The sequence below is a fragment of the Herpailurus yagouaroundi genome, unplaced genomic scaffold (genome assembly GCF_014898765.1).
Source record: "Herpailurus yagouaroundi ecotype Mexico unplaced genomic scaffold, PumYag 557, whole genome shotgun sequence".
In the NCBI taxonomy this organism is placed as follows: Eukaryota; Metazoa; Chordata; class Mammalia; order Carnivora; family Felidae; genus Herpailurus; species Herpailurus yagouaroundi.
This window is the reverse complement of record NW_024412774.1, coordinates 3,345,866-3,357,444: the sequence shown is the minus strand read 5'-3', so window position 1 is coordinate 3,357,444 and position 11,579 is coordinate 3,345,866.

Here is an 11,579-nt window from a genome sequence, read left to right as displayed (position 1 = left end):
ACTTCTGGCTCCCCCCCTGTATGTCGTGGAACATTCCATTTCTGGCTTCCCCCCCCTTGTCCTAAGATAGACTGTTCCACTTCTGGCTCTCCCTCCCCATTCTGTTTAGGGTGGAAGGTTCCATTTCTGCCTCCTTCCTCTGTCCATGATGGAATGTTCCACTTCTAGCTCCCCACTTAACCTATGGTGGAATGTTCCACTTCTGGCCCCCCCTTGGTCTATAATGGAATGTTCCACCTCTAGCTGCCCCCTAGGTCTGTGATGGAATGTTCCACTTTTAGCTCCTCCCCTTGGCCCATGATGAAATATTCCACTTCTGGCTCCCCCCCTTAGCTAGTGATGGAATGTTCCACTTTGGGTCTCTCTCTCTCTCTCTCTCGCTCTCTCTCTCTCCCTCCCTCCCCCCCCCCCCCCTCCCCCCCCTCCCCGTCTATGATGGATTGTTCCACTTCTGTCTCCCCCTGCCCAGGTCTATGATGGGTTGTTCCACTTTTGGGTCCACCCTGGTCTGTCATAGAACATTCTACTTCTGGTTATCCCCCTTGTCTGTTGTGTAACATTCCACTTCTGGCTCCACCAGCACCCCCTCCCCATCTATCATGGAATGTTCCACTGGCTGTCCTAAGATAGACTGTTCCACTTCTGGTTCTCCCTCCCCACCCTGTCTATGGTGGAATGTTCCATTTCTAGCTCCCCCATGGGTATGTGATGGAATATTCCACTTCTGGCTACCCCCCCAGGTCTGTGATGGAATGTTCCACTTCTGACAACCCCTCCGCAGGTCTGTGATGGAATGTCCCACTTTTAGCTCCTCCCCTTGGCCCATAATGGAATGTTCCACTGGCTCTTCCCTTGTCCAAAGATAGACTGTTCCACTTCTGAATGTCTCTCCCCACCCTGTCTATGGTGGAATGTTCCATTTCTGGCTCCCCCCTGGGTCTGTGATGGAATGTGCCACCTCTGGCTCCCCCCTGGGTCTGTGATGGAATGTTCCACCTCTGGCTCCCCCCTGGGTCTATGATGGAATGATCCACTTCTGGCTCACCCCCTTTGCCCTTGGTGGAATGTTCCACCTCTGGCTCCCTCCTGGGTTTATGATGGAATATTCCACTTCGGGTTCTCCCCTACCCCTTGTGTCTATGATGGATTGTTCCACTTCTGGATTTCTCCCCCCTTAGCTCATGATGGAATGTTCCACTTCTGGCTACCCTCCCCCCGAGTCTGTGATGGGTTGTTCCACTTTTAGCTCCTCCGTTTGGCCCATTATGGAATGGTCCACTTCTGGCTCCCCCCCTTAGCTCATGAAGGAATGTTCCGCTTCTTGCTCCCCGGGGTCTATGATGGAATGTTCCAGCTCTAGCTGCCCGTGGGTGTTGGTTGAATGTTCCACCTCTTGCTGTCCCCTGGGTCTGCGATGGAATGTTCCACCTCTTGCTGTCCCCTGGCTGGGTCTGTGATGGAATGTTCCACTTCTGCCCCCCCCTTGATGCATGATGGAATGTTCCACCTCTGCCCCCCTCCCAGGGTCTATCATGGATTGACCCAGGCACGTGGCATTCTCAGACAACCTGTTTGCAATCATGAAATTGGGATGAGCTGAAAGAGGAGGTCTAGCAAGTGTCTGGGAAGGAGGATCAAACCCTGAATCTTCCTGAGGATTCAGCTTTCCACGCCAAATTCTGCACTGAGTCTTTTTATAGGAGAAGTGAGCTTCTAACCCACATCTGTCTTTCCCAGCCACTCTGTGCTAAGCAAGAAGAGGGTCAACAAAGCGTTCGGTTGGGGATGGGACTGACCCTCCGACGCCGGCATCCTCCACTGGGACTCAGCGCTGGAAGAGAAGCCCAGGTGAGATCACCCCACACCTGCAGGGTGTCTGTCCTTTCCCGGGCACAGGATGGTCCTGCACTTTCTGTCTGGATTCCCCAGGCTCTGCAGGCTTGGAGGGTAGGAGGTGCAAGGCTCAGCCCAGAGGCCCGCTGGCGCCTGCAGAGCTGAGCTAGTGAGGGGCTGAGGCTGGGGGCGGGGGTCTGCTGGAGGCACAGGTGTGGGTAGTGCCCCCCCCCCCACACCTGCTGTCTGGAAGATAGAGAAGGAAGGGTAGAGTCCTCCTCCTTGGTGTTTTTACCCAGCGTGGTGCAGTGCCCTGAGGACCTCAGATCAGCCAGGATGCCTGGCGGGCTGTCCTCTGCTGCGGGGGTTTGAACCTCAGAAAGATGGAGTGAGTTTTTCTATCGTTATTATTGAAGAATCATTGACGACGTTTGATTAGCTTCAGGTGTGCAACACTGGGCTTCAATTCTATGTGCTTCGATGCCCACTGCGAGTGTAGCTACCATCTGTCAATTTCTGTTACTGCAATATTGTTGATCATATTCCCTCTGCTGGACTTTTCATCCCTGTGACTTATTTTGTGACTCCAAGTTTGTACCTCTTAAACCCCTTCACCTATGCTGATCATCCCCCCTCCCCCACCTCTCCTCTGGCAACCACCTGTTTATTCTCTGTGTTTATGGGTGTTTCTGGTTTTTTGTTTTTTTGGTTTTGTTTTATGGGGCTCTCGTGTGTGTCGTAGGATGGTTAGCAGAACTCCAACTGCTGCTAAATTGTACACTTTTGGTTTTTTTGTTTTTTTAATGTTTATTTTTGAGAGAGAGCACGAGAAGAGAGAGAGAAGGAGAAGGAGACACAGAATCCAAAGCAGACTCCAGGCTCTGAGCTGCACAGAGCCCGATGTGGGGCTCGATCCCATGAACTCTGAGACCATGACCTGAGCCGAAGTTGGACGCATAAGCTGAGCCACCCAGGTGCCCCTAAATTGCACACTTTTAAGCGATGACAGTGGTAAATTTGATATGTGTATTTTATCACCAAAAGTCTACAGACATTGCGAAGTATCTCCTGGTTGAGGACACTTAGTCTGTAGTAATGAATGCAGAGCCCGTAGAAGGTCTCAATTTTAGCACAACTGAAATTTTGAGCGGCTCATTCTTTGTTGCAGGGGCTGTCCCGTGCCTTGTAAATGTCCAGCAGCATCCCCGGGCTCTGCCCACTAGATGCCAGGAGCACCCTCTAGTTGTGACAATAAAAATATCTTCAAACGTTGCCCAATGACCCATGGGTGGCAAAGTCACTCCTGAGAACCACTAAAATTTTATGCTGTTTGACCCCCAAATCCTTAAGACTTTTAAATTTCTGCACAAAGGAAGCTAAACTTTATAATGTAGCGAACATTGGTTTCAAGTCTGTCTGCTTCTTAGATGCTATGTCATAGTGGACCGTTGAATTCAACGTGTTTATTTACAAATAGGTAAGATAATAGGACCTTTTGGGGGGGCGTTTGGAGGGCTGCAGCAACGTTTCAGCAAAAAACGTATTTTAAATACCCAATATCCAACACAGGGTCTGAGCCAGATGTGTTCAGTCGGACCAGCCGCCACAATGTATCTTTTTTTTTTTTTAATGGCCCTGTATCCAAGTGGAAACTTGGATTCTGACTCAGCACTGCCTCCAATAACTTGATCACTTCTCCTGAGCCCGTCGCAAATCCTCCACGGATCCTTCCCTGAAATCCTTGTCTGTCCACACCCCAGTAAACACAGTTATGCAGAAGCCTTGTAAACCGGTATCTGCTGGGTGGAACACCCAATACTACAGCAACCTTGAGCACTGGAGCAGATTTGTCTTGATAAGATGGTCATGCCAAATAGTTAAAACAACAAAAACAAAAACAAAAAAAAATAGGTCCTTCCTGGTACCACTGAGTTGCTAAATTAAGCCACACTGTTTCCACCCTTGAGATAGTAAGAAGAATCCTGTGTTAATTTGTGGACTTTAACTTCTGGCTGACTAGTTCTCTTTCAAAGAACTGCTGTGATGCTTAACCCACAACACAGCCCAGAGAAAAATGCACAAGAGAGATTAAAAGATGAAACGAGGAGACGATCTAGAACTTGGAAGGGGGACAATACACAAAGAGATAAAGGGGCTGAGCTGAGGTTTTTTTCCCCCCAAATTCTGAATCCCTACAGCATAAAACAAAAAGTAGGAAATGAAATTCCTATCAAAAACATCAGTGTGCATGGGGCGCCTGGGAGACTCCGTCGGTGAAGCGTCTGACTTCAGCTCGGGTCATGATCTCACAGCTTGTGGGTGCAAACCCTGCGTCGGACTCTGTGCTGTCATCACGGAGCCTGCTTGGTATTCTCTCTCTCTCTCCCTCTCTTTCTCCCCCTTCCTGCTTGTGCTCTGTCTCAAGAATAAATAAATATTTTTTAAAGTTTTTTTGTTTGTTTGTTTTTAATTTTTTTTTCAATGTTTGTTTATTTTTGGGACAGAGAGAGACAGAGCACGAACGGGCGAGGGGCAGAGAGAGAGGGAGACACAGAATCGGAAACAGGCTCCAGGCTCTGAGCCATCAGCCCAGAGCCCGACGCGGGGCTCGAACTCACGGACCGCGAGATCGTGACCTGGCTGAAGTCGGACGCTTAACCGACTGCGCCACCCAGCCGCCCCTATTTTTTAAAGTTTTTAAAAAGAAATCAGTGTGCAGACAGGAGATCATCTCGACAACAGCCAGGATGAAAGGAATAATCACCTACAAAGTACCGGCAATTAGCAGAAATCCCAACACCCACAATAAAGGACAAAGCATTGAATGGTACCTCCAAAATGCTGAGGGACAACACCTGTCAGCTTTCAATTATATGGCAGGCAATCATTCTTCAAGAATGAGGCTTTAGAAAGACCTTTTTGTCTCCCCTAAAAATTTGGGATTTTTTAATAGATCCATCACGTGAAAATGTCAGGGAAGAAAACTTCACCAAAATGTTATCCTAAATCCAAAGGGAGCAGTTCTGTGTTATTTAAGCTCTCCGCTTAAGTCACCAACTGTAGGTCACTGTTTTTGTAACATCCCCATATCAGTGTTGTCATTCCTCAGAGCTACGTGATTGGACTACTTTAAGTTTGGTAGAAAAATCAAATGAGGATATAGATCACCCACTTTTGTCAGTGCCTGGGGATTAGTGCTAAATGGTGATTCTGCATTTTTTTTTTCAAGAAAGTTCGAAAGTGGCCTTTGCACCCTGTCTGTGAGTTATCAGCAATAGGGATGTGGTAACATGGAAAGCTGTGGTTTCTAATGCAATGTGTCTGATTACACACAGACACACACAATCACTGAAAGGTTAAAAACAACAATGTGGTCAGATTTGTACTTCATAAGTATTAGTATAGATTAGAACAGGGGTTGGCAAACTATGGCCCATAGGCCAAATCTGGCCCCTTGCCTATTTTTATAAATAAAGTTTTATTGGAACACAGCCATGCCCATTTATTTATGAATTGTCTATGGCTGTTTTCACAACAATAGCAAAGTGGAATCGTTGTGAGAGTGACCTAACATTTTAGCTATCGGGCTTTTTACAGAAAAAGTTCTGGCTTACAATATCCTAAAACTGACTAAGGAGGGTACATACCACACTGATCATGTAGACCCATCAGGCACCTATTAAATTTGGCCAAGAGAGGAGCCTGGGTGGCTCAGTTCGTTAAGCATCTGACTCTAATAAAAATATTCTTCCAATTAAAAAAAAAAGCGTCTGACTCTTGGTTTCAGGTCAGGTCATGATCTCGCAGTTCATGAGTTCGAGCCCTGCATCAGTCTGTGTGCTGGCACAGAGCCTGCTTGGGATTCTCTCTCTCCCTCCCTCCCTCTCTCTCTCTGCCCCTCCCCTGCTTGTGCTCTCTCTCTCTCTCTCTCTCAAGATAAACATTAAAAATTTTTTAATTTGGCCAAGAAATCCCTGAGCGAGGGCAGAAATATGAAAGAAACCAACATAACCATCGGTGAACTAGTAATATTTCTTCCTAGACAAAGTATACCAAGTATAAAGTTAAGTCTAAGTTAGGTTTCGGGCATATAAGCACAACCTCAAAGTTCTTTGCCTTTTATTATGCTTGTGTCCTTGTGAGATAGACATTGTGACATAAAGTCGGTATGTGACTTGTGCAGAATTTACTGTGAAACCAGAGAGGGAAAGCCAGCACTAAACTGTACCTATTTGACCCAGTGATTAACATTTGACCCTCTGGTCTTCATTCATGGTGGGTCTTAGAGCTCTCAGATCACCCCCTGTAAGACACGTAGTCATTAAGAAGGATCTCAGGGCATTAAAGACAAAGTCACACCATGGAGATGTGGCGGTTCTGACATCACTTCTTTCGATTGCTGTCTTTTACATCCTTCAGTAGCTTCTGGACTTCCATGCTAGATTCATCCATCTCCAACCTGAGTATCTTTAAGGGGCTGTTATTCTGTTTTAAGGCCTCAAAGAGCATCATTATTCCGCTCTGCCCCAAGGTATTCCAGCTCAGGTCCAGAGTTTTCCAGCCTCCGGGCACTGACTACCACCAGTGCAAGACCCTGACAACAGGAGGGGGTGATGGAGCCAGCCACAGAGCCCGTGGGGAAAAAGCACAGAGACCCAGTCAGTACTCACTTAGAACCTACCGTGTTGCACTCGTTTTGCTGGCTGGGGACCTAGTAGTGAAGATAGGAAAGGAAAAAATTATTTTCTTCATGGAGCTTCTTTTAGTGACATCAGACTTCCCTCAGAACGTGGAAGACAGTGGATGGTGGTAGAGAAGCCACGTTAGCAGGATTAGGGTCAACTGGCCAGAGAAGCATTCGGTAGCTTTATGGTGGTTGGTGAATCCCTCATTGGGAAGATGATAGGAGAAAAAAAGTAAAAGGAGGAGATTGGGCCATTATGGTAAGTGGGGGACCTAAGCCACTGATACAATTTCACTGTAGCTGAAATGCCAAGCTGGGGGAGGGTCTTGTAGACTCCTGGAAAAAACCTTCAGATTTGACCTGCAGTGGCACAGGGAAGGAGCTTCTGGGTCTTTTGAAACAGCTGCCCGTGGTCTGGCTTGAAGCTTGACAGGTACTTCAGGGAGATGGGTTGAGAACAAACTTCAGGAGATCAAGGACCATCTCAGGGATCGTGCCACACTTCATGGGAGAGTTGGTGGCCTCAATGCGAACGTTAAGCAGTGGAGGCGTCGATGGTCATGTGCTAGGTGTCTGGAAGGAGAGGTCTCAAAATGAACGTGAGGTGCCAAAGGAAAGCAGATGAAGAAGAGGACAGAAGCCTTCTAGTTGGTGAAGAGATGGACTGTTTTCTCCTAGACTTTCCAGTGAATCAGTTATACTCAGTAAGGCGTGGTATGTGAACATCGCCTCCGTTCCTCGCCTCCTTGTTCTAGAGCTCTTCCTAGGCTAAAAGATGCGTTTGCCAGTGGGAAACAGAGGGTGGGACCCTTTGTGGTTGATACGGTTCATGCTAGCTTATAAAGAGCCCAGGGGGCTGACTCAAGCCAGACTGCCCCCTCAGCCGCGTACCCTTGAGCTCTGTACCCTCTGCACGTCTATGCCCCACATCGCTAACCATCCTTCTGCTGCCCCGGGTGCTGTAACAGGCACTGCAGATACAAGAAATAAATTGCATCCCCCTCGGAAATAAAACTCACAATGGATAAATGGATTAACACATTGTGGTAGATCCCTACAGTGGGATATTGTTCCGCCATATAAAGGAATGAAGGATTTATACCTGCTCCAGTGTAGATCAGTCTTGAAAATATCATACTCACTGAAAGAAGCCCAACACGAAAAGCTACTTACTGTATGTAGGACTCTGTTTATACGGAATATGCCTAATTGTATGTGGATAGCAAGATAGGTATAGAATGGAGACAGAAAATAGATGTGTGGTCACCAGGGGCCAAGAGGTCTGGAGTCCCCATTTGGGGTGACAAAACAGATAATAAGTATAGCAAAAGCCACCAAGTTATGCACTTTTAAATGGCGGATTTTATATTGTGTGAATTTTCAATTTAACAAATTATAAGGGCAGCTGGGTGGCTCAGTCAGCTAAGCATCCAATTCTTGATTTTGGCTCAGGTCACGATCTCACAGTTCATGAGTTCAAGCCCCATGTCAGGCTCTGAGCTAACGGCGCAAAGCCTGCTTGGGATTCTCTCTCTGCCCCTCCCCTGCTCACACATATGCACAAACTCCATGCCTGACAAAAATACACATTTTTTAAGAGACTTATAGACCCAGTGACTGGGTAGGAAAATGGCACAATTTATAGAGAACAGAGTGTACCATGGTAGGATAATCAGGAGATCTGGAATGATCGAAACTAGTTTGTTGCCCCCTATGATAGCCAATCTAAGAAGTGAAATGTGAGCAGATATCTCTGCAAATTGAAGGGTCTGAGTGCTCGACCCAGAACGAAGGAAACGAAAGAGTAAGAACAAAGACTTTGCACAGTGGGAAGGAGCTGGGTGTGTTCTGGGAACTGAAAAGTCAGTTGAAGATGCGCCCCAAGCTGGGGAGAAAAGCCTGAGATGAAGGTAGACAGAAAGAGCCTTGGTCACAGGGAACACTCTGAGATTCTGTAATACATATGGATTCACGCGCCTGCTGTGTGAAACTTTATCGCGAGGTTGATGAGCCCACAAAGTAACTCCATAAATGCGTTAGGTGTGAAATCATGAGGAGGAATCCTATAGAATCATGCATTCCGTAAAGGGGAAATTGGAACATCGGACGTCACTGCCAATGAGTATCAGATGGCATCTGAACCCCATTTTGAGGTCAGAGCCCCTGTTCGATACCTCGGCTAGGATGCCAGGTCCTCATTCCATGATCAAAAAAAGAGACCAACCCTAACCTGTGGACACTGGATTTGCTTGTTCAGTGTCTTCCCCAACGTCTCATTCAAGGGAGCTCAAAGTTCGTGGAAACTGGAATCGTCTGGAATACCTCTGAAGACTTGGATGCCGGGTTCCACTTGCCCTAAATTTCATCAGTTTTGGGAGCAGCCTGACTATCAGGAATTTTAGTTCTCCAGTACAGCCAAGACGTCAAACAGTATCACCCTGTGTTCTAGTGTACTTTCTCATCTCCGCAAGGGCAGGGAAGCTGTTACATGACCCAGATTCTCTTTCCAATAGGGTTCTAGTTGCAAAGTACTTTGCATCAGTGAGATGCAATTGACCAAGACGTGGGAGGGAGAAGGTGCTGTGGAGCCTACCGTCCCGTCGATGGAGTCACCGCCTTTCCTGGGGGCAGTATCCATCCATGGTCCCCTGGTCACTGAGTTGAGGCAGGCCCACTGTGTCCTGCTCACTGGATCCTGCTCACACAGAAGCCGTGTGCCCCTGAAGCCCACTCTACTGGGGGCTGTCCACACCTCTAGCCTACTCCTCCAGGCCCTCTGAATGACTGTCAATACAGGTAAACCGGGTGCTTAGGATTTCTGCAGGGATTTGCCTCCTAAATTGGAGGAGAGAGACTATTGCAGTCTGCATTCTCAAACACCTCAGGAAGATTACGCATTAGAACTCTGGTCTAGAAGAAAATGACACTGACACTCACCCTGAGGAAATGGCCACCTCTCAGTAACTGGGGTGGATGCAGCAAGTTCTCTGCAACGGGATTGGGTCCCAAGGTCCAATCACAGAGCTCAGGGCAGAAGGAGAAACACTTTTAATAGGAGGCCTTCTGTACCCGCAGCACTCACCGTGGGAGAGGAGTTCCTGGTGTTGGAAAGGTGAGTAACACCCCTGCCTCCTTACTTTATTCCACTGTTACATCTCTACAATAAAAATTCCTCCTCCCTTTCTTTGAATGTTTGGATGTCACCCCTCTAAAGGGTTATTGAGATTTCAAGTGAAACTCCTCTTTGTGCAAAAGTTTCTCTCTCCTGGGTTGAGTTTCTACAAGTAGCATTCTACAGCCATATCCCCGAGAATATCATGCATGTTTTTATTCATTACACTCTAGATGCTTATCTTACTATTCTCCTGAAATTGATTTTCTTAAGACCTTGTCTGCTAAACGCGAAGGATTTTTTTTTTTTTGGTCCCTTTCTGACAAGTCCCCGAAATGTCACTGAATCATTTTTCTATTAAATAGGTCCTCCTACAAATAAAATGCATGCTAATTAGAGACTGAGAGTTCAAGAGGCTCAACAGGAATCCCCCATTGCGTTGCAATGTAAATGCAACCAACTGAGTGTTTAGGTATATATATCCTATTTCCATATAAGATTCTCTTTTCTGCTGTAATTTTAAACAACATCGCAAGTTTAACTTTTCTCTTTTTATACAGTGAGTATTGTATAATAGTCACCAGCCTTGAAAACCCATCAGGTGTTGACACATTTTGCTTAATCTATCTGTTGGCTTAAGAGAATACTTTCTTCTGTATTTAACCAGTTGACTTTATTCTTCTGCCTGGTCCTCATTTTTTCTGTGTAATTACTGGCAACTTTAGAGTGGCATATACTTGAATCAACTAGCAGAGGAATTGAGATCACAGGTTCTGGGATAAGACTGCTTTGAGTAGAATATTGGTTTCAACACTTCACAGCTGGGTGAGAACTGGCCATCACTCAACCTCTGTAAATTTCCATTCTCCACGTTTTAAAGGATCATTTTACACAATGACCCCGTCCAACTCTTTCAAAGGGACTAAATTATGTGTTGAACACCTGACCTGACTAGCACATAAATGGCACTTGGTGGGGCACATTGCCACCCTCTCTTTAAAAAAAAAAAAAGACACATGAAATCTGCTGGTAAATATAACCTGAAGTCAAATTTGAGGAGATCGTAGGGCCAAGAAGGACTCTACAAACTAAGGTGGGAGGAGGGGGGAGGGAATCAAGGTGTTGAGGATCTTGAGTGAGCAGTGGCTCTCTGCCTTCAGAGGGAGGAAGGTAGATGGGGAGGCAGGATCACAGCTGCCTATTAATATGAGAAGAAACACTAGAAAAAAATGTCCTTTTTCTTAAGCTGGCATAAAACTTTAGGCACTCATAAATACCTTAAAATGTTATGTAGCTTTTCCCTTCCATTTAGGTCTTTGGTCTGTTCTGAGTTTGTGTACATAATGTGTGACTATTTGTGGGAATCTTCCAAACAGGCAAATCCTTGGGGACAGGGAGCAGACTGGTGGTCACCAGAGGGCTGCAGGGAGGGGCGTTTGGGGAGTGGGGTTTCCTTTTAGGGAGATGAAGATGTCTGGAACTAATCCGAGGTGGTGGTTGCACACTTGAATGTATCAGATGCCACTGAACTGTTCCCTGAAAATGGTTCATGTTAATTTTATGTTACATTAATTTTACCTTAAGAAAAATGAAATATACATATATATGCATGCTTACATGAGGAAAAAAAAATGTTGGTCAACAGGATTTGTTTGAAACCCAATACAAACAGAACTACTAGGCATATGTTGGAGCAGGTTTGGTGCGTGTGGAAGCTGGGACGAGTCTCCTGGCTTTGCGGTTTGGGGATGCTTCAGATGACCTTATCCCTCACACCACAGTCTGGAGCAAATACAGCTGCCACAGGCTAACTCCCAGAGGGCCCAGCTTCCCTCTTTCAGGTCGACTGCGGCTTCCTGACCACATGTACCTTCTCCACATGCCTGGCAGGGTCGGGGGACAAAGGTCAAAGGATACTTAGCTGTTTCTGCCACCTTTATATCAAGACAA